This window comes from Phoxinus phoxinus (assembly GCF_949152265.1).
Source record: "Phoxinus phoxinus genome assembly, chromosome: 22".
In the NCBI taxonomy this organism is placed as follows: Eukaryota; Metazoa; Chordata; class Actinopteri; order Cypriniformes; family Leuciscidae; genus Phoxinus; species Phoxinus phoxinus.
The window spans coordinates 5,885,586-5,910,236 of record NC_136897.1 but is presented as its reverse complement, the minus strand read 5'-3'; the positions used below and the strand labels follow the sequence as shown (position 1 = coordinate 5,910,236).

General features: G+C 39.6%; 1 protein-coding gene across 2 annotated transcripts in view; it reads right to left on the bottom strand.

Moving 5' to 3' along the window:
* The window catches only part of ptprga (protein tyrosine phosphatase receptor type Ga), a 280,191-nt gene that overhangs the window by 216,602 nt on the left and 38,938 nt on the right, over nt 1-24,651 (bottom strand). The window lies entirely within an intron of this gene.

Genomic DNA, 24,651 nt, shown 5'->3' with positions numbered 1-24,651 from the left:
ATAAACAAGGCCTGATTGGCCGGTGAGTGGAAGGCTAAAGCGCTAAGTACAGAGGCAAAGAGGCTGCGGACAAGGCGCTGGCAGCCAGAGACGGTGAGCTGTTCCACCGCTCCGTCAGAGACACCAAGGCAACTGTGTCCCACAGGTAGGCCGAACTAATCTAGACTCAACCCAACAGGAGTTATAGACCCCGTCGCCTACTTGCTCAGGGCTCTAAGGCTCATATTAGCTGTGAAATTACAACACCAGAGGATTGGGGTGCTTACAGGAATCCAAACCTCTTGGTCGTCAAGGATGCCAGAGATATGGCTGTGTTGAATGAGAATTTATTCTGACTTGGTACAGGGGCTGGAGGGGTTAGGAAGCATGGCACACATCCCAGCACCCTGTGGCCTCTGTGTGAGTTTATCAGAGGCGATCTCAACCCCTCGGCTCCTGGCGGTGGGATGTCGGGGACGCACTGGAAGGTGAAAAGACGACGTGAGATCAGCCTCACAGCTGTCGTCCACGTCCAAACTCTCAAACTCACTATGGCAGGACTTGGGGCTGACTGCCATTTTAAATCTAGACTGACCCAAAAAAATGAGTTACTAGAAGAGAAGGAAGAGAATGGCTGAAGAAAGCACTAAAATTACTAAGAAAGGACTAAAATCACAGCAAGATGTTAACGAGAAACGGGCCACGTTTTTTTTTTTTTTTTTTTGCAAGCCTGCCGATGTGCTGACCACACTACGGTAACAAGGACACACTGCCTAAAAGCCATCACTCAAAACATAATGCAATTTACAAGGCCCCTCTCTCTCTCCAAGCATGCTGGGTAAGTATATTCTGATATGAACAATGGGTGACTTTTTGTTTCAATGACAAACTGCCTTCTGCTCCTCGCTGCTCTAATTCTTCAGGATAGCGGCTCGGGCATGGCAGTGAATGCCAATGAGAGGGTATGCTATGGCTTCTCTATGAATTACATTATTGATTGTCGATATTCTTTGAACAGAAAATGTAATTATGCAATGCGGCATGCCCGGCTTAGTCGCTATCCTCCCGATATGTCACTCACGCTCCTAGTCTCTTTCCCTCAATCATTCCCTCCCTCGCTTTGTCCCTGTCCATTCATCAATGAAGCTCTCCCCCTCTCTCCAACACTCCAAAACGTACTTCCTGAGAGTAACTCTCTTGGAGAGACTCGGGATGCCCCTTTAGCTGCTCTGAGGAGACTACATCAGTAGCAGAGTCGACCTCTTCTAGAGACGTGCCTTCTTGGTTTATGTCTTTCAGAGATCTCTTCCAAGTGTGTCTACCTTGCCAGTTCTGGCTGTTTACTCACTTGGTTCAAGGAGAGCTTTCCCGTCAGCTCTTACATCATTACACAAACACCTGTGACTACACATCGTTGTACCCTAGGGCCTCTTTCTCTACTCCAGATGTCTTCAACAATGGAGCATGAATGCTTTAAACAACCAAATAATTGGGCAAGAGCACCTTGTCCAATTGCGGCTCAAGACTTAAATAAATAGGAGCACAGTGTTCCAACCTAACAGAGCCGCTGTGGGAAAAGGTGTCAGGGCTCTGTAACACATAAGGGGCTACCTGGAAACAAATAGCCTAGAGAGACATTCTAAGAAAGCTAAATGGAGAGTTTAAAGAATGGATGGAAAAAGATCATTCATGATGGACAAACATTACCCAATATCAATAACTTAGTGTTAGGTTATCAAGTCTCTTCCACCGAGCTAAGTAACCAAAGAAGTTGTAATGTGTTTCAAATTATTTTCCCTTAGCACAGGTCTGCCTCACCATTTGGGCTGACTGGTTACTGCTCTTTTCACGGTTCTGTGCTGATCCAGGCTCATGATCGTAACATGGTTACAGTTACTTTTTCTATTGTGGTGCCGCAAAATCAGAATTAGAATTTGCATGACCAATCGTGAGTCATTACAGCAGTTTTAACAGCATGGTTCTCCTGTACTGTAATGATTAGCTAACTGTGCTGAGAAATACAATAATGAGTGATTTGTAATCACAATACACTGAAACTTACTCTAAAGGAAATTCTACTGTTCCTGTTATTCATTCATTCATTCAAAAAAGAATAAATCTAAAAATAAACGTGATTTTGCTCAAATTTTACAGCAATTTCATTCAGACAGTAAGGTGTTGAAACACACACAGACACACACACACACACACACACACGCAGAGATGAAGGCACTTACAAGAAAAGGAAAATGTCTAATTAGGTGCACACACTGACAAATATGACAGAGCTAAGTCTCACCATTTTGATTGCTTTATTTCCTTGGTATATGGGGCAAGCTAAAAACAACGAGTTTGCCACCCTCTGCCACTGCGTGGGGTACTGATACAGAGAAAAAGCCATAATCTTGCCCTTCTTTAAAAGCACAAGGGTACAACCGAGGAAAGAGAAACTTACTAAGATTATCAAGAGACACCAAGAATGACCAACCACCCCTGGAACAACTCACAGCCAGATTACCACGCATTTCCACACACACACACACACACACACACACACACACACACACACACACACACACACACACACACACACACACACACACACACACACACACACACACACACACACACACACACACACACACACACACACACACACACACACACACACACACACACACACACACACACACAATCCCCTATCCTCCAGACCCTGTCGAAATCAATCAGCATCAATTCAGCCCAATATGCACAAAGAGTCTTTGTACACAGACACACGATCAAGAGAATGCATGAGACTGGGCAAACATCACACACACACACCAAAGAATGTCATATTGTTCAAAAACAAGCAACATCGGCTTTAAGCACAATCTTTCAAAATCTAGAATCAACTGCGAGTCAATGCCAGTGTACTCTTGCCTTCTGTGATCAAATCTCCGGCGCCAGGGGTTCCATCTAGCCCAGCTCCTCTAAATGAATTCTGACGTAATTGATTTACATCCCTCTATTAGAGCTGCAGAGTTTTATGAGGAAGATATTGGGAGTTGACATTTTTGTCAGGCGGTCTCCACAGAAACAATGATAGAACGAGGAGAGTTATGAGGGCTTCATTTTCAGACACGGATTCCGGAAGTCTCAATGAGATAGGCTAAGTCTCGGAGGAGCCATGCGATGTCTTACAACTGCCACTCAGAGATTGCTTTTGTGGAGGATGGGCCTAATCATTGCGTAATGAAAGTATGTGTCAAAAAAGTTTATTTTGAATGAAACCGAAGGAGGTCTCTAACTACAATCAGTGCTCAACAAAGATTTGTACTGATTATTATACTATATTGTGACATTTGGAGAATGAAACTAAAGAAATGATTACCATGGACGTGTTATTTGTAAATTAATTCGTGTTAACAGACTGAATGATCATAGTCACACACACAAATCCTTGGCAAACTGACTAGATAATGAAAATGTTAATAAAATCCCAGCTTTGTACCACATTAAACCGTTATAATGGAGTTTTTGTTAGTAAAAGTCCATCATTCTCACACACCATGCTAGCATTTAAGCTAATGCTGTCGTCACCTGTGGAACACAGGCTTCTGGCAAAAACTTCTGCTGACCCTGAAATCCTCTCAGTATTTTCAGAGATACACAAAAACAACTGTGCTCTGCCTGACTGGTAAGTTTATACAAGAAAATAATCAGATGGGTATTGCATGGGTACTTTAACCCTTTAGAACCGAATCGCCGACACAGATCAGCAAGCTGTATTCATTGTACCGTAACTCTTCAACCGTTTGCACTATAAAAACCATTCAAATTGCTCCTGACAGTAGACAACATGCACTTTTCGGCAATATACGGCTTATTACGGTAATTTCATGCTTTCCATCAGCAAATGACAGCGGGCTTTCTGGCAGAGCGGGAAGGATGGATTTGAACCGAGAGATACGAAGCTTTTTTCTAAATAAAAATCGGAAAATGTATTCTCTTTTTTTTTTTTTTGTCTATTTAAATTCTATTTACAAACTCACCACACACAATAATGGTCAATAACTGTAGTTTGTTGAAAGCTAATCTTTTTCTGAAAAAGATGACACCTTGCACATGAAGATAGCACATTGTTTTAGAATTTTACAGTCAAAAAATCTAAATATGTGAAAAACACCCATTTTAGCTCCAGGTTCTAAAGGGTTAATTGCTCGTTTCCACCGAGCAGTACAGGACAATACAATTCGGGACAGTAAACCCTGATCTGGCTTGCGTTTCCACCGCCAACAGTACCCTTACTTGGTAGGCATGGTGTAGCGATCAACGTCATTCTCGTGTGAAGAAGAAAGTGACACAGTAAACAACAATGGAGGACATACAGCAAACAACAATGGAGGACATACAGCACCGGTCTCTTGTTTTTGCTTCTCGGCATGTGGCTGTTTGCATCAAGACGAAGACAAGCTTTGTTTGAGCAAAGGCTATAAGGAAAAACACAGATGAAAATGCAAGTGACGATTTTCTGTCAACCAATCAACATTCTGCAGCTCCACCCTTTAGGTACCGGACTACTGTACTAGGTAGCCCAACGGAAGGGTCCCAAAAAAGTGGTGTGGTACGGTTCAGGATTTTGGTACTTTTCATATACCGTACTGTACTCTACCGTACCGCTCGATGGAAACAAGCTATAAGTTTACACTTACAAGGAGTTTGACTCTGAGAATTACTTCCAAGATAAACATACAATACAATATGTACAATATAGAGGAAACGAGAGGAAAATATTGTGCAGCCCCGTTACAACAATGTATTGTGGCATCATGGTGTCACGGAACGGGGGAATCAAAGACGGCAGGCAGAGATGAGGGATCCAAATACAGGGAGATTTTAATGAAAATAAACAATCATAACATAAGTCAGGAACAAAATAACACTGCGAAAAACAAAGAAAACACGGGGAACTGGAGAGACACCTGCATACTATCAAACAATGACCAACAGAGAACCAGAGAATACAAGGGCTATTTAAACAGAGGGGTTAACAAGCTTAACAAGGGAAACTGACACACCTGGAACAGACAAATGAAAATGGAAAAGACTACAAAACTACAACCTGGCCACAGGAAACAGGAAAGAACACAGAAACTAGACACAGATAAACTACATAAAAGTCCCACAGGGCACAAGACACAGAAGCAGATCTGACACATGGTACAAGGATTATATCAGAAAGCAAAACCATGCTAATTTTGATTTATGATACTGAATAGTTTTTAGAAATAGAATTATCATTATGTTGCTTTTTAGGTTATTTTATAGATATAATTATCTTTGATAATTTATCTATTCTAGTCCATTGAAATTCATACTTTTTAAGTGTCGGTTAAGTGGCCGAATACTTTCTGGCGCCACTGTGTAAAATGAACAATAGGAAAATTATAGAACTGTATAAAGTGTGTAGGTATTTAGTGTGCAAGATTCTAGATTCCTTCAGTAGTGCTGTCAGTGTCCACTAGTCAATTGTGATTGACATTCAGTTATTATTGTTCAGTTGTTAATGGTGACTTCAGCCTGAGGGTAAAATCTGTTCTCATGCTTAATTCTTTCAATTAGATAGTTTTGAATTTTAAGTTTGCGCTGACTTCATTGACATGCACATCAGGCATTCACATTCATGCACTTAACCTTGATTTTGCTTTTGTCTTTTTGGACAGGAGGGGTCAGCATGCGTATGTGTGTCCTAATGGACTCATTAATATTCTCCTCCGGTTTCTCCTGAAGGGCATTCACCCTGTGGGCACATCCAGGACATATATACCACCGTCCAATGTGAAGATGCACATGATTTTACACACTTGGAGCAACATCTGTCGCCTAAATCTGCTCAGAAGTGTGAGAGGGCAGCAAATACAGCGAGAACACACTAGGAGAAACAGAGATAAGGCCAAGTTTTGAGCATCACAAAAACAAAACGGCTTCAATCCCTTTACCTATAACACCATGCTGCACTTCTCAGGTCATGCAGAATGAGCCTGTATACAACAAAGTAGCTATCATGCCTCCACCATGTATTTTTTAACACATGTGCATGGCTCAATGTTCAAAAAACCATGGTACTGTACCTGTCAGTAGAACTATCAAAACTGACTCAAAATCTCCTTGTACAGTATAGACTTAATATCTAAGGTCAATATTAATCGTCTTCTGACTTAATTCAAATATTTGGCTTCATTTTGATGCAAATTACAATGAAGAAAATAATGTGCAACCTCTGGCACAGAGAAATCAAACTTAAAAATGTATTTAAAAGCATACTATGAACATTTTGAGTGGAATTAATTCAATATTTGAGACAGGCTGTGAAACAGAGTAACTTACTTCACTTTTAGTATAGTACCAGCAGACTGCAGGAATCTCTATTATCCCTTTTACCCAAAATGGTATCACTGTCAAAGCACCTCACGTTTTACCTGGCTTAAGAGCCGTACAATTACGTAACTGACTGTGTCACTCCAAAACTTGACACATTTCAGTATGCTTTAGGCCAGTGGGTCTCAACCTGGGGGCCTTCATTTGACTTCAAATGTTTTAAAATGAGACCATTTTTTTTTATATATGATAAAACAACTATTTAAGTATGTTCATTTCATTTCAGTGTTTAATTTTTGTTTTTGTTTTTTTGCGTAATCTATGGACGGTGTGTGTTTGTGTGTGTGTGTGGGGGGGGGGGGGGGGTTTGGGGGGCTGGGTTGGATAGGGGAAAGAAAAGAATCAGAAATGTATTGGACAGGTAATTTTCAATTTTCACTTACAATGAGTTTGACTCTAATAGTTACTCCCAGGATAAACATACAATACAAGAGCAATATGGGAAACGAGAGGAAGATATTGAGCAGACCCTTATACAAATGTGTAGTGGTATAATGGTACAAGGATGGTATCAGATAGCAATACCATGGTATCTTTGATGTATAATAGAATACCGAATAGTGGGGGGTGGGAACGAATTGAAGTAAAAAATGGTGAGAACCACTGTTTTAGACAGCTTTGTTCATTGTAGTAAGGGTTGCTGCTAAAACTCAAAGATTTTGGGACAAAATCTATATGTGGACCACCCTTCCCTGGCCCAATTAGTTTCACAGAGGACCTTACTAAAGACCTTCATCACTGTGTTTGGGACAACCAGCCACTGATGTTAGTGATTGCTGGTTTAGAAAACAAGATATTTAAAGGGCCGGCGCCCTTTTTTCTGTTTTTTTCTCGGAACAGATAGGGCTCCGACACCATCACATGTCGGTTCAAAAGGAGTGCTATGTGCTTTTATCTCTGTTGAGACAGAAGGAGAATAGAAAGGAGGGCAAGAAAGTGAAATGAAGAACAGGTCCTTTTATTTCTCTTCAAGAGAGGCTTGAAGGTCAAGGCACATGAGAAGAAATATCCGTAACAGATGCCACATAGCAAGGCCAACAGCCGACAGCGGACAGCTGCTTCAGCCTGCCGGGGTTCAACTCCCACAGCTGTGAAGAGAGGTGACACGTTTGCATCGGGTGTACAAAACTCTCCTGTGTCTTGTAAGCATTTCAATATCAATGCCTGTAGACTCGGCAAGCGTTGGTAAGGGAGTTTGCGTCCCGTCCATGCTGCGATTAAAAACATGCCACACTGTGAATCTAACAGGACAAAGGCTTTGAGGTCTCGAGACATCAGCCTTTGTAGAGTTTGTTATGTCTACATCAGGGTCCTGTGGCTAAGCAGCAATCTTAATGACTTCAAGGACAAGACAGGAGGTCTCTTGTTTATGGAGCACTGAGTCCAAAAGAGCGAGAGAGAAGGAGACTGAGAGAAATGGACTGTTATTAAATCGGAAGGCGCCTAAGCAGCTGACAAGCAGTGTGTGACTGTGTGTGTGTGTGTGTGTCAAATAGGGAATGAGAAAGGGGGAGAGACTTTGAGAGGGAGAAAGAAAAATGGTGCTGGCAGCGCCAGGCGACACTGTTAGACATAATAACATAATTTGAAGTAATGATGGTTGCCCTTTAAGACAGTCCACGGGGAGAGAAAGAAAGATGAACTAGACTGTCTTTGGTCTCCAAAAGCAGCATCCAGCTACATTGAACATTACAAAAGCCATTTACAACAAAAGCAAACAGAGTAATGTCACTTCTTGACCAATTAGGTTAAAACCGTGACATGAATGATTGTCAACACATTGGAAGCATGCAGTCCCACTGAACATTGATTACTGGGGCATTAAAAAGTAAGCCTATAATACCTGGAGAATGTCAGCCGTTAGATACATCTCAGATGGAGGTTGACCCTCTCAGGAAGAATACAACATTTTTGGCAAATCGGTAGTCGGTATCTAACTGGTACAATCAGGAACAAGCTATATTCACTGGGGAAAAAAAGCCTCTAGCTGCATTTTTGCAAAACTCCAAAAATGTACCTATAAAATTCACTTAAGTTTCAGGTAAAATGAACACTAGTGGCAGTAAAACTTGTATACCTTTTATAATTGACCGTTCGCAAAAGCCACGCCCCTTAGTTATTGTTACTACGCCCGTCAAACAATTGAGAACCATAGCCATGGCTGGGTTGAGATCCATACATTAAGTGATTGGTTTTGGAGTAATGCAGCAGACATATCCTCCAGGGCACGAGAGAAAGTATAGACAGAATAGCGCATGGGAGCACATGCACAAAACAGTTTTGTAAAATTATATATCAATCATTTTTATTTGATCATATATAATTTTACAAAACTGTTTTGCGCATGTGCTCCCGCGCGTGCTATTTCAGTCACAACACTTCAATCAGAGGACGCGCTGAAACATCAACTCTCGATGCAGTTCTCTTCATTCATAACTCGTAGCCGACTGACTGAGAAGGATATATTTGTGTAAATAGTTGTGCAACTGCGCGAACTTTGTTTTGAAGTTTAATGCTTGAGTTCCAGAGGAATTTGTGACTGTGTTCCTGTTCAACCACATCAACGTTTCGTAATTAAGTTAGTAAGTCCGTGCTTTTCTCTTTTTTTCCTCTTGTTTGCTGACTGATGAGGGGGCCGCAGTGAAACGGTGTTTGTACATGTAGCCTATTTTTTAATAATAGTTGCAACTTGCAAGCAATCATAAAATACAGCAAGTTTTAAGCCCGTGCAGACCTCACTGCCATAGGCGCATCATTGCACTATCTTGCTGAAATCGGAATGTTTGACGGAGGTCCTTCTCCTAGTTACAGTTGCTGAGCTAGGATTGGACGAGAACCGTTAGAGGGCGGGGTTTTGCGAACGGTCAATTATGATTACAGGGGCAGGTTATCAATTAAAATGTATGTTCGCACAGTTCCTTGCACTAATATATTATAACTTTTACAATAGAGCATGATTTATAAACGATTTTTTACATTTTGGCAGATGCATCAAATAATCAGCTCCTTGCAGTATGTATGTATGGCTTTTCTAACGTAGAAAATGATATTGGATATCCTGATATAGCATTGCACTTGCGATGCGGAGTGGTCGGGTAAAAGTCCTGTAAAAACCATGTCATGATAAAAGCTCAAAAACTTGAAGAAGCAAGATAAAATGCCATGCTTACAGTACTTCAGCAAATGAGTTTGTCTCTCATGTTTGGTTTTGTTAACACTATCGGTTACGTTTAAGGTGGGGTTTATTGGCAGTGGCACGTTATTTTCAAATTAACCTTTCATTTAGCGCCACTTACTAGACATTTAATTACCAAAATTATAACATGTCCTCCAAAAAAAAAAATTGTCTGTGTCAAAACTATTATAAATTAAACATCATTAGAACACATTAATTCCTGAAACTTTTCAAGAGCTGACATTATTTTTGAGGATGTTAGAAGAGCACATCTCATTTAGGTCTTCAACATACACAATCCTGATTAAGACCCGATTAAGTTGACTGACTGATCAAAACTAAAACTTTCGGGAGCTGTAATTTCAGTGTTTTGTTGTCCTGTACCAGAGCACAATTCAAGTTTTGGATGTGGACACCTATTGTAATTATTAGGGTATATTTTGTGCCTATTCCCTAAGCGGCTGTCTTTGTTGTCATAATCCAACTTAACATTCACACAAATGCATTTATGCATTATATAGGCTAGTTCAAACACACATACTACATCTCATTGCCTCCTATAAATAGAAGAACATATGCATAATAAATGGCCAGAACCTATTTAATTAATATATATGGGGGTCAAGCCAAGCATGTGTGTGAATCACAAGTTGTATACAAGCAGGAAAGGAGGTGCTTAATCATTTGTGCACCTGTTTGTGATTAGCAAACCCTCGCACTCATGGTGGGGCGTTAAGAATGCTAAAGATGCCAGAGGAGTGAACTGCAAGAGCCTCGATTAGACAGCAGTCAGTCACCGTGAGGAGAGAGAATGAGAAAACTGCTTCCCGTGGCTGTGACTGGGAGGAGACGCTGGCGCCGCTCCAGTGGACGTGTGTTTGAGTGCGAAGTGTGTGGAAAAGGGGGCGCCCCAGGGCAGGACGTTCGGGCATGGAATTCGGGCCCACAGGAAACAAGAGAGAAAAAGACAAGACCTCGAAATAGCACTCTACTTCCCCTCACTTCTATTTGCATACAAAAGCTAGAACTGGCCATGGAGTTCAGTCCCTTGAGGTTCCTACCGAATGCCAGGGACGCTCTCGGTACCCTCTCTCTCTCTCTCTCTCTCTCTCTCTCTCTCTCTCTCTCTCTCTCTCCTCTATCTTTCTTTCGTAGTTTGCCCAGAACTCCTTGGAGTCTATCAGGCACTGCATTATGCTTTCTGCTGGCTTCATTAGTCCTGCATGCTGCACCGGAGAATTTCATTACATACACACGCAGCCAAAGTTCACAAAAAAACAACAGTCCCTGGGCTACATGACTTTCCTTTGTGATCTTATTACCCAGAGAGAGTGAGAAAGATAGTGTTTGGGAGTATAAGAATTGTTGTGGGCCAAAAAAAAAAAAGACATGGAATAGATCCACACCCAATGAGAATTGCATTGTCGTTTGAAACAAAACGCATACCGCGAACAACGCTTTCACAGAAGGGCTGGATCCCAACCAGGCCGCCATGTGTTCTGAGAAACTGCTACTGTTCTTTGCCCTCTGCAATATGCTTCACAGATCTTCCGTATGAATAAATCACGACGGTAGATACCACACTTCCTGCGTCAAATTCTCATTCATGTCATTTATCTCAGTTGGGATCTTTCTCTATGTCTCATTTAAATTTTTTTTTTAAACAATTAGTCATCACCAACCTGTTTGGTTTGACAAAGATGAGTGTAATTCTGCCATAGACATGTCTCCGCTGACAGAGGTGCGATGTTCTTGGGTGCAATTGTGTTTTTAAACGTGTGAATATTTCAAATTCGAGTTTAAAGTAGAAATCATTGTGCTAATGTCAAAAAACATTGACAAACACACGTTTTACAGTTCCCGTTTTGTGCGTAGGTGACTGCATGTGTTTCGTAACCTCATCTGGAAAAAGAAAAGGCAATGTGTTTAGCCTCAGCTTGTGGCGATGACACCACACACGCATCCGCCATCCGGTTAATGATTTTGAATCGATACGGAGACCCGTGGTGCTCCTTCATGCAAAAGCGGTCAACTCGCAGGTCACAGCTAATCTATTACTGCTCAAACACCAATACGGCCTTGGACACAGAAAATGTCAGCGCAACCAAATAATGAATACCTACTCTGCAATATTGCAGAGCAAATCCTGAAGAAGCAAATATTGTCTGGGGTAAGCTGTCAAAATGACAGTTTCTCAAATCTATCCTTATGTCGATGTTTATTGGCTAATATACTCCTCCCAACTTTCTGCAAGTCACTGTATCAAGAGCTAAGGTTTGGCAAACACACCTAGAATTCAATGTAAGAGCGCAGACGAGATTAAGATGGCTATTGTTTGTAGTGTGGAAAACGAGAGCGAAGGCTGTGAATGGGGAGGCTAGTCGACGTCAAGATTTCCACAGTGTAATCTCACCATGGTTGGATGCGACAAAGTGTTGGACATGAAATTTGTGAACGTGGAAATTCGATTAACACCCACATGAGGTGATGAGACCCCTATTCTATAAACACACACACACAGAGCCACACAGAGCTCAGCGCTGGCCCAATGCAAACTACGAGCTCTTCCCCCCTGCCAGTGGCTAATGACAGACCCACTGCTTCATGGCAGGAAAACCATCTGGTGGCTGCAAAGCTTTTAAACCAAACAAAACACTGCCAACCAGAACAAACTGTGTGATCGACCATGACTACACACAAATATTGTACGCATCATTCGTGTCATCTGGTTGTCATGGATGGGGTGTGTTCGTACAACTTTGCTTTAGGCTGCTTTGCAAACTTAAAATTTGTTTTTATAATTTGATGTGCACGTGTGTATGCGGACACACATTCGATATAATACATACAGGGAATGCGGTGTGTGGCACAGGATTGCAGCCTCAGTAGATTACGCACCTACATTCATCACACACACTTTCTGAATCATGCTTATTTAGCTGTGTGGAACTGCTTCATAATCACTCAATGTGGCACTTCCAAATATAACATTCACTACACTTTCACTTTGTGCTGGAATCATGGAGATAAAGGAAATTGGCGGAGATGGGAAAGAGAGAAGACATCTTCCTGTGTGTCTTATTATGATAAAGTATACAAGGGAAGACAACAGACATGAACTGTATGACAAGACTTTAGTCTCTTACACTCACCAAGGCTGCATTTGGGGGGGGGGGGGGGGGGGGGGAGCAGAAATATTGTCAAATTATTCAACAAAAAAAGAAATATTTGAATATTTGAATTTTGAAAATCCTATTTATTTCAGTGATGGGCCATTACTCCAGTCTTCAGTGTCACATGATTTTATTATTAGTTTTACATTATTATTATTAATGTTAAAAACAGTTGTGTTTATTATTTTTATAAGCTTTCAGGTTTCTTTAATAAATAGAATGTTCAAAAGAACAGCATTTATTTGAAACAAACATTTTGTAACATTTTAAATTGCTGATCAATTTTGAAGTATTCATTCAACACACAAACACAAAACTTAAACTGACTTAAAAACTTAAATGACCCCTTGTGTCAACAACAAGCAACAGTATTCACGGATTTTACTATACATTTTTCTCAAATAAGTTACAGTACATTATATTCAACAAGAAAAAAGAATGATCGCAGAATTTTTAACATCCCAATGATACAACAAAAAATATTGTTATTATTGCCTTAAATATTACATTAACATTAACTAGCATTAAATTAATTTAAGCTACATTGCCTAAAATACCAGCATAAAACAATAGCTCAATGGCTACAGTACTTGGCTGACAAAACCAATAGACAGTGTAGGGAAAAAATAATGCAAACAAACTACCGGTATGTGAACAGATTATTTGTACACAAAAAAAGACCATAGTTTCTGAAGACAGTTATGATTTCATGTTGACATTACATTTAAACGGAATAAAAAACACACTTTGTTCCCTAAAGTGCAAAAAAGCTTTTATCCAACCACATCTGTTTCACAAAGTTTGAGCTTTACACTATCAGCCACCCTGTGGATTATGATTGCGAAGAAAATGAGGCCAATTAGTGAGTCAGATTTCCAGGTTTTCATCAAAATGGTCTTCAGCAGTACCTGCAGTTTCTCATTCTGCAAGTTAAATTTCATCTTGGCTAAAAGGAGTAAAGGTAAAAGGGGACATTCCATAAAATCCCTCAATTTATTTGAAAGGTAGCCTAATCTATCAGAAATGGAGAACAACATGCAGATCTCAAAATCCGATGAATTTTAGATGAAGCAAATAGGGCAGATTTTAAATTTGGAATTTGCGTAAATACCGCAGGGATGAACAAACGCACGCCTCGCATATAGTGTAGCTTAGCATTGCATAGCGCAGCGCTAAATGCCGCGACCTGGCTGCAAAGCCGGCTCCACACAGGCAAAAATAAATTCCCTCAATTAGACATTTGTAAGTAAAATGCCTGGTGTTAGCGACTCAAAGCAATTTCCGATAAGACGCTGGTGTGCTGAAGTGAATCCAACTAATAAATGAGGAGAACTGGTGAAACGTATTTTCAGCTGATAAAACATACCTATGAAATGTATTTCTCATTGGACTACCAAATCTAATTATACACCTATGAAATGGGGGTGGAGGCGGTAAAGCTCGGAAAGCATCAGTGGTAAAGCTCTCAATTCGGCATCCCATTAAAAATACACTTAAACCACTTTGGAAGGAAGGAGAAAAGAGGTGAAAGCAATCCCTGTTCTTAACTTGCTCGCTCTCGGCTAATGAGTATGTTTTCTTATGTGGCACTTCATGTTCTTCTGTGCATATGGAACAACAGTGGCATTTGAAGTGACAAATTTGAACTGATTAAAGAGTATAAACATTGCAGAGCTGTAAAGAGGGTAGTGTGTGTTTTTGAATGCATTTGAGTGTGTGTGTGTGTACCTGGCATTCCCTACGTTATGGGCAAGGAGTAATTACCAGTAAATTTTGACCTTATGGGGAAATGTTTTTGGACCCCACGAGGAAACCAGCTTATAAATCATAGAAGTGTTCTGAAAATATAGAATCTGGCCTACACAGTGTTCTAGAATACAGTTTGTACAGTATTACAATTATTAAGTCTATGGGAAGTCCCCACAAAACATGGAAACCAGTGTGTGTGTGTGTGTGTGTGTGTGTGTGTGTGTGTGTGTGTGTGTGTGTGTGTGTGTGTGTGTGTGTGTGTGTGTGTGTGTGTGTGTGTGTGTGTGTGTGTGTGTGTGTGTGTGTGTGTGTGTGTTTATGCACAGAGAGGGAGCGAGAAGGACTGTTTTTTCCCCTCATGCTCTGCTCTCTAAAATTCAATTTGAAATTGTGAGATGACAGCAGAGCTCATGGCAACATGCAAAAACTGTGCTTCCCAGAAACATCAAAGACAGGAAGTGATGTCTTAAAGAGAGACAGAGAGAACTGGGCGGATGGGTGACAGTTTGGAAATGATGTTACTGTATGTGTGTGCAAAAGCACTGTGGTACAGTGATGATATCAGAATACCATAGTTCTTTGAGATATAGCATGGTACTGATTACACCTATTACCATATTCATTTACATAAATTAAAAAAAAATAAAAAAAAGAGAGAAAGAAAGAAAATACCATTTTTGTACATCAAGCCAAAAAAAATTGGAAACTAAAGTCACACTTTAAAATAAATGAATATGCATTATATAACAAAAGTGGACATATGTACATTATATACATTATAAAACATTATATAAAAAAAAAAACAGTGTTCCCCATTCATGAAGTAGACTGTGGCGACCCGCCATAGTCGAATCTGTCCCACCACAGTTATCATAATTAACCGAAAAAATATATTTAAACATCCCACCACTGGCCAAATGATACGCAAACTACATTTCTCGGCTGGATAAATTAAACCAGCATCTCGCTAGTAAAGTTCCGATGGATGAGGATTTTTATCTGTCGTGTATATTTTGCTGTGTTTAGAAAGTCTGATGGATCCGTGTACAGTAGTAGGTAAAGGTTAAGGCGTTTGGGGTTTTTTTTGCATCTCCACGTGGTCTTGTTTGGAATCACAACTTGACTTGTCTAAAATGTAAATAAGCTATTTGCTGTTGCACTGTACACACACTAAACACTGTGAATTCTGAACGTTCTTTTCTGTAGTGCTTTTTTAATGGGTGTTTTGTGTGCATAAATGTATGAATAATATGAACTCCTTATATCATTTAATTATTTGGTGTCCTTTTGGAGTCTCCAAATGTCCATTTTTAGAAAGAAAATGCCCCTGGACCCCCCTACAGGGACAGAGGTCCACCCACCATAATTTTTTTAATGTTGGTGAAACATCAATTTGATATTTTGTCATCTAATGTATTTTAAATTGTGATCCCAGTCTTCAAAAGTGTCTAAATATTTTTTTGACCCGCGTTTGTCAAACTGTACTTTATTGTTGATGTAGGAAATGGTATACTTGCCGTTGCAATTTCGCATATGTGATTTTATTTTGCTTACCACTAAGATACATAAACTTATTCTGTTGATTCAGCTTTTCATTCCAAGCCTACATTTTCAGTCTATTCATCTATATTCATTCTTTCATTTTAAGTGGCCCAGCAACGCCCTAAAAATCTTTTGATTTATGTGGGTCCTCCATTTTAGCTCCACTAAATGACAGGGAGAAGTAGAGACATCTCATTTCAATTCAAATAGACTGACGCACAACCATATTTCATTCAAGCTGTACACACATCCTTGAGAAAGCTATTAGACAACGGCAAAAAGAGAGGAATGATGAATTTACTGCCCTGATGGAGGGTAGTGTGCCCTGTATTCTCTTTCCATCACCGATGACCAAACAGAGTAAAAAGGCCTAATGGACCTTTCCAATAAACCAGCATTCAGAAACCCAGTGCATGCTGACTCTATTTATGGTAAGCAAAGATATTACTTTATAATGGGGTTGGTGCAATCTAAAAGTTAAATTCAAGCTGGAATCGATTGTAAGAAGTTGTATAGGCATTGTGTAAATGATATACTTTACCATGGTGCTTTCATTCAACAGCATCAGAGCAGCAAAAACATTTCAGAGAAATCAATAGAAGGCTAGTCATCACAGATTAAGCTCAGTATAGTTTAATTTCTCCCTGCGGAACAAGAAAAGGCAGCTTACATGTTCCAGTGACCAAGGCGCAACCTCATAAACAAAATATGGATTGCAATCCACAGCTGCGGTCTAATATAAAACAATAAATATCTATTAGAAAGAAAACATCAGATTAAGAAAACCACTAATCTTTACAGAAAACAAGACGACGTGGTTCATTAAAGTCATCTTGGGTGAGTTGTTTCTCTGTCCAAATAAATAATAAGAACAATCTATAGGAAAACCCTTTTAATTTATTTAATTTCACTGAAAGTACTGTATATTAAGTTTTCCCCTGTTTTGTTCTATCATAGAGTAATTTCTGCTGTGATTGTTTATTTGGGGAATTATTTCAATATAATGAAAAAGTGATAGGAATTGCATTTTTTACATTTTCAAAATGACTGATACATATCGGGGGTTGCCAGGGTGTGTATATGTTAGTTTTTTTGTTTATATGTTTTTTTTTTTTTTTTAAATGTTGCTTGCTGCTTGCAAGAGAATTCTGGATGGTTTCTATGTGGTTTCTTGCTATGCCAATTACACAATTCCACCTAAATTGTCTATGGCTGCGTTCACACTGCAGGTAAAAGTGGACCAAATCTGATTTTTTGTTATGTAACTCAAATATTTTTTTTCTTATAAAGATGTGAACAGCAAACACCACATGGAATCTGATCTTTTCGATTCTGATTTGGGCCACTTCCATATGTGATCTGATGTTCTGCAATGCGACTTCAGTCTGAACAGTCATGTCGGAATTCATTTGACTTTTACGTCACTCTAGATCCGACATTCGTCACAATTCTGATGGAATTGGACATCACTCCAAAGAATTTACATACCAGCAGATCGTGAATATGGAAAACGCCAGTGAAGTTAGTCAGCGGAGGGACGGTGAGCTTTTATACTCATTGTATTACGGAGATATAATACAATTATAATGTGTCAATTAAATCTCTGTGTTTACTGCGTTCCATCTTTGTTATTGTTATTTTCCGCATGTGGGTCAATTCACGACCACACTTGAATCTGATACTGGCCACTTTTAATAGATAATGTGAACAGATAACCAAAAATGTTTATAATTTTGAGAAATATATCCGAGCATTGAGGCTTGTAGTGTGAACTTGGATATTCAGGTCCCTAGGTATAGCTTGAGTCTTTCAATATAAGTCTACAGGATTTTTTGTTATTCACCAGGTAAAAACATTGAATCCAATTATGTCGCAAAGTACAGTAGTAGCACTAGTAATGGTAACAAGCCACAATACTTGATCATTCATGTCGATGAATGCGATCATTCATGAGTTATGAGCTAGTTAAAATCCTTAACCTCAAATATGTGCACTAATAATTATTCAGAATAGAGAATGGTAATTGCATTTCCTAAATGTTGCAGGTCAAACTCGAACTGAGCACCAGGGTTCAATGTCAAGCATTTGCACAGTGTGCAGTGATTTTGCTTATCCTGCCCCCACTGCACCTTCAGTCTTGTTATCTGGGTTCAGTGTAGCTCTAAGGTCATTTGAAGTATTTCCCGCTCCAAGCATCGCTTTCAGGGCGCCCGCTAACTGCACCTACCGAGTCACACGGGACGCCCAATTTATGGCAGCACACGGTGTACGCACATCACCGCGTTCTGTCTGCCTCCGGAACAAAACAGCAAGGCTTTGGCCTCGGAGTCCCTCGAACCCTCAATATGTCAATTACCAGAGAGAGCAGGGTTAGATGTGAGGGGGGAGATGTATAAAGGAAAGAAGCGAGAGATGGAGGTGAAGAAGTGCCGGAGGGGTGCTGAACAATCATGAAGCCTTTACCAGAAATAACAACAAAGCAAAAGAGACATGAGATGAATGGAGAGGAAAGGAAAATAGAGAGGTGGAGATGAATGAAGGAAGAGGAAGGAGGAAGGGGAAATAAAAAAAGTAGTTAAGTGAACGGAGGATAAATAGGGGAGGGGAAAACAGATGAGAGGAATATTGCTCTAATGAAGTGAACCCCTGCGGTGCTTATTAAATGTGTTAGCTAAATACAGCATAGGTAAACAAAACACGACTGAAACCTCCATCACTGGGTTCAAGAAAGCTCCGGTTCAAGGTCGCAACACATTTGTAGCAGAAATACATTTTTCTGAAAGCAAAATACCGCAAAATATGTCAAAATCCCAACCCCACGTATGTACCCCAGAAAGCACACTAATAATGATTGGGCAATGAGAAGGGGAATAGAATGGGAACATGTTGCAGGCTGGATGCAAACCTGCACCCATTTGAGAAGCAATGTCTTCTGAAAGTCTTCTGCTGTTGTTTTGATGCTTGCCACAGTTGTCGGAGTGATCCAAAGTTATTTATTTTCAACCAGAGTCGACGATTTGGACGTGAAAAGGGACGTGCAATTTGTGATGCAACACATTTGAGCAGAGTTTGCTGGCAACACAATGTGGCGACTTTTAATGAGAGTACAAACAGTGTTCAGTCTCCCGACACAGTTGGAAACGGCAGTCCAGTAGAACATGCAACCAACACTTTCTTTACCTCTCCTACAGTCTTTTCCTGGCATTCAATCCTCTATCTATTAACCTTGTGTTCATCCGGACCGCCAACCTGACAATTTCAGCCACCTATCCATTCTCATCCCACAATCCTCTAGTTCTCAAGGCACCCTCTGGCATTTCTTTTTTGATCTCTTCCAATCTGAATTTTCCATCCCTTACATCCACATGCCTGCTACCCAGCCTGATCTCCAGAGAAGCCCAGGGCTCCCGACCCACCTGAGCGCAGTTTTGAAGACACACATGGCGAGCTGCGTTCAGAAAGCACAGCTGCAGGCGGTCCTGTTGAGCACCACCACTGACAACGACTAACAAGTAGAGCAGATCACAAACAGCACAGGGACTTATTACAGCAAACAGGCTGGAGCGTCAATGCAAGTCTCTCAGCATGGGACTCTGGGTATTTCTAGCTTTTTTTTCCCTCTCTCTCACTCTCAGCCATATGCATTCCATCTTTATCCACTTATACAGTTACCTAGCGATGTTAGACAAGTCTCTAAATATTCTTTTTCAGCTCTTCACAACAAAGGTCAAACTCTTGTTCTACTTTGCTCAGAGAAGCTAAGCATTAGAAGCATCTTTCTAGTCTTAATTCTTAAAGTTTGAAATTCTAAATTCTAAAAACTATTGTTTGAGCACGTTCACCCAATTAACACACATCGCGTCCACGTAAATCACCTGTGGAACATAGCGTTAAACCTCATACATGAAACACAAGCAGAACATAAGTCTGTGTAAATATATTGTAACAAAACAATTTTCCATTTAAAACCATAGTTGCGTAAATTGGTACATCAATGCACTGGCAACATGAATTTGTGTACATTGTTCGTAAAACAAGACTTGCGTGAAAACTGTAGGAGCAGAACAAAGTTTTGTGTAAATTATAAAATTATTTTCGTATAAAATGTTGCATAAAATTAATCTGTGTAAACTGTACTGCATGTAAAATGGTTTTAAAAAACGATTTTAACTTTTTTTAAAGGTATTTTATTATTTAATCTTAAACACTGCAACAACAACAACAACAAAAATACTTTGTAGTTTCATTGCATTTTTCTGCATGATATGTGATGGTAACACACTCCCTGCATTTTCCTGTTAGCTGAATGTATAATGGTCTGAATTATAAAGTATAAAGCTGAATGAGTAATGGTCTAAGCATGAAGTAGTTTTCAATAGCTTTTCAACAGCCACGGTGCATTTGCTGATTCGCCACACATACAGTATTTCAGAGAATCCAGCCATTTATTGGTACACTCTTTTAATGTACTAACAAAGTACACAAAACATGTTTTTTAGACAAGGTACCTTGGTAAACCATGTTCTTTTTGGACAGTCTTTAAAAGTACTTTGAATTAACTTTTGATAACATGGTAATTTATCAACTTCTGTAGTATCTGTGAGCTTCTTACTTTGACACCATTTCAACATGCAGCTAATATAACACTTAGCCTTTAAAATGAATAAAAACTCAACTGATTTACCTCTGATTTACCCTTTATCTCAACAAGCTGGGCATGGAGCCATTATTTTGTCTTGTTTTTCTCAATAGCTGTAATTAAATTAAACACAGATACGCTACCTTGAGCAGAGATCATTTGGAGTCAGCTTATTGTACCATCAAGGTTTAATAGACACCCGTCAACCTTTCCTTTTTAGTCAAACACATATTTTTGTAGAAGAACAGAATGGAGGTAATTTATGTAAAGGGGAAGTGAGCAAACGTTGGTGAATGGGCTTTTTTCTGGACGTCCATAAAAATTGCTCATACATTTTTAGGGCATAATGTACTTTTTGGGTGAGTTTTACAAACTCAAATAGAGTTAAATAGCAGTCAAGTAGATGAAGGGGTGTGGGGGGGGGGGACCTTTCACACTATGAGACTATGTTTCCACTTAAAGTTGAGTACCTTTAAGTAATTACCTTTCAGTAATTAGAGCAATAAAAGGCAATTTTGCAGCCAGTGCTTAAAGTCAATGTGGATTTGTAAAGCATTTTAGCTCCTTTATGTGAAACATGATATTCAACAAGAAAAATGCCAACTCGATTCTTCTATCCCTCAGGAATTGACTGGATTGTGTAAAGTTGCTATTTGGTAGCCTAATTGTTAACATAGCATGCAAGGCCTAAGTGACATGACAACAATTTTATGAATTCCACCAATTAATCCTTCAGTTAAAGACAAGGAACATGCATTAAATATATTACCTTTATTCAACAGAGTTTTTGTTGTTGTTATTTTTACCTCTGAAATAAATGTCAGTCTTGATAGAGAGAGTGGTGTCATGATTTGAATACAAAACAGAAATATTGTCTTCCAAACACCCTGACAGAAACCTGTCGTAATCTAATTTACCTCTTTCCAATCCACAGTTTGAGAATTTGGCTTTTTTTTGTTCACTGCACTGCCACCGAGACAACAGCAATAACAACAACAACAAACAATTTACCACAAGGCTTTGGCAAAGCCTGACTTTTGACCCAGCAGAAAATAAGCTCTATCCATCAAACACACAGTCGTCTTTCCTGAGGTAGGTTAATCGAATCTAGTAAATAAAGATATGTTTGCACCTGGTTATAGCAACTGAAAACAGTGCCACAACCATGACAGGTCCTTCTCAACTCCAGGTTAAATGAATAATTTGCATGTTGCTGTTCAATGTCTTGGGGTAGATTAGGGAGCATTTTCTGTATACTTTCTGAAAAACCATTTCAACAAATATTATATAATGCAAATCTACAGGAAGCTTCCATTAAAATAAAGTGCAAATTAACATTCATTAACACACACATTTTACATATTTACAGATATGGTAAATAGAAGCTAAAGCATGCTTGCTTGACGTGTGAGAGCCAATGAGATTCGTTCTCGTGTAACGCAGGACGTTTGAGCTTCTGCAAGAACCACTGAGTTTTGGTCTCGCGCATCACGCACAAAGTTGAGCTTCTGTTTATGTTCGGTGACCAATTTGTTTATGTGCAGAAAAGCCTAAATTCAATCTTTTTATCATATAAAGCGATTGTGTCTCTTCAAAAAAATCAATATCGGTTAGTATTACGATCTCTTTATGAACTTTTTGAAGCGTCAAAGTGGAAGTTGCGCAGAATGTCAATGGAGGGACAGAAATCTCTCAGATTTTATTAAAAATATATTTGTTTGTGTTCCGAAGACGAATGAAAGGATTACGGGTTTGGAACAACATAAGGGTAAGTAAATGGTTTTTGGGTGAACTATCCCTTTATTGCATCAAAGGCACACTTTGACACAAAGGGTGTTCGAAAAGTTAAGAAGATTAATTTGAGATACCTTCTTTTGGCCCAAATCTAAGACAGAACTCAATATCCTCCAGAGGCAGCCATCCAAGAATGCATTGCTAAGAGCTCGGTGGTACAATTCATTCTTTTCCCCAAATGTTGTTGTTGCATGATTAGATTAGCAACATGCTAACCTCAAACTCTACTGGAATCGACTGAGAACTGCTGCCTATGTAGAACACTCCAGATCAGTCACTCATGAGGTTCCATTTCAATTAATTTGCTGCCTTAGCAGGATGCTGCCTATGTAGGCAATGTAGAGGCGGTGTACCCCACATAAACACACACACACACTTCTCAATCAAGACTGAGCCAATTTCAATAACAAGAAGTCTGGAGATTTCAATTATCCCATGAGGTGTTTCAACTAAATTAATTTAATTGAATAAACATTACATCAGAAGTGCTCTATGTAATCTATTATTCACATTTATATGCAAATCAGCAAAAATAAAGAGGCACCTAGTGACAAATTCTGGCATTGTGCAAACGGTGTGTTCTGAGAGGGCGGAGAGAGACACAAATTCACATGAACAAAAGGCGCACTCCTATCAATCCCACAGTGCTGTATTTAACATTTCCAACTGAGATCGGCTAAATGGGAATGCTGTAATAATGGACTCAAATGGAAGCAGAGAGACTGAGCAGATCCCAGAACTGCCAGGCAGGGTTTTTTTTTTGACAGCTGGCGTCTGGTGGAAAGACTTGGAAAAACAAAAGCACACAAACAACGACAAGCAATCAGTTCTCGACACCTTGCCCCTGGCATAAACCTTCATGTATTACAGGGAAGCAGAAAAAACACGACAGCAGCGTAGAAAAAGAGTGATAGTCATTGGAAACGTATAGCTTTGCTTTCTTCCATTTTTCTGTGGGCATGAGACATGTTGGAGGACACTTGACACATCTGCGTCCTTGCGAGAGCAGGTCAGCACAAGGCTACGTACGTAAACGCACACGCAGTCTGAAATGACCAACCCTGTGATCCAAGGTGCGAGACTGGCCACAATAAACCAGTGTGTGTTTGTACGTCTGTTTGTACGTTTCGAAAATATAAGCCAATTTATTTTTAGCTGCACTTTAGTTCCATCGGTTCGAAACGCCGCATTCTAACACATCAAATCTCAGAAGCAGGGAGTCTTGCAGGGAACGGATGCAGCTTATTTTTAGATTTTAGCAGTCATCCTAGAAAATGTGCCTGAGGAAATAAACCTAATTTAATACCCACATGCACACGTACTTGTTTGCAGAAACATGTTATGTTCAGGTGATGGAAAAACAAATCATTACATGCTTCACTCTGCGAGAAAAATGTTGTTTTCATTTTTTTCTTTTTAAATGGCCCGATGATCCCACCTTTCCTTTACTAGTATATTTATATATTTGTATTATTATTATTTATTTTTCATTAGGTCAAGTATGTATCCGTTTTGTTATCGCATTACGAGAGGGCAAACTCCCGCCATGTGGCAAGTGCTCTTAAATGAAGACAATTTCATTTAATGACAGACCACCTCTAGAACATCTCACCGACAGCCAATCAGAGCGCGGTAATGAAGGAAGCCTGATGCAACTTGATTTGCATAATGGCAGAGAGGCTTGTGGGTATTGATTACGGTTACATAGCGGCTCCAAAAATCAATTAAATTAATTGAGCAAACAACCGGAGATTATGCAGATTGAATGAAAAGAGGGGAACAGGCAGAAAAAAAAAGAATAAAAAGAGGAAAGCAGCAGCTGTTTTGGTGGAGTAATGGAGCAGAACAAGGAAGGACTGATTAGGAGAGGACGCAAATATCTCTCCTGCAACAGCCCTCCATCTTCCCACCGCTCATTTCCGTCATTTCAGTCCTCCAATTGCAACGGTTTTTGGGCAGAGATACGCAGATTTGTCAATGTAGGGCTTGGCGTATGATGTGCATAACGTGCCACAGTAGATGCGTGTCAAGTTTGCTATACCACTATTATTTTACTATTACATTTTTTTTTTTATACTATTTAAATGAAAGTATTAAACATTAATTTAAATAAAATATGTACTGTTATTACCATTAATAAATATATTTATAAAATATAATAAATTAAAACATTTAATTAA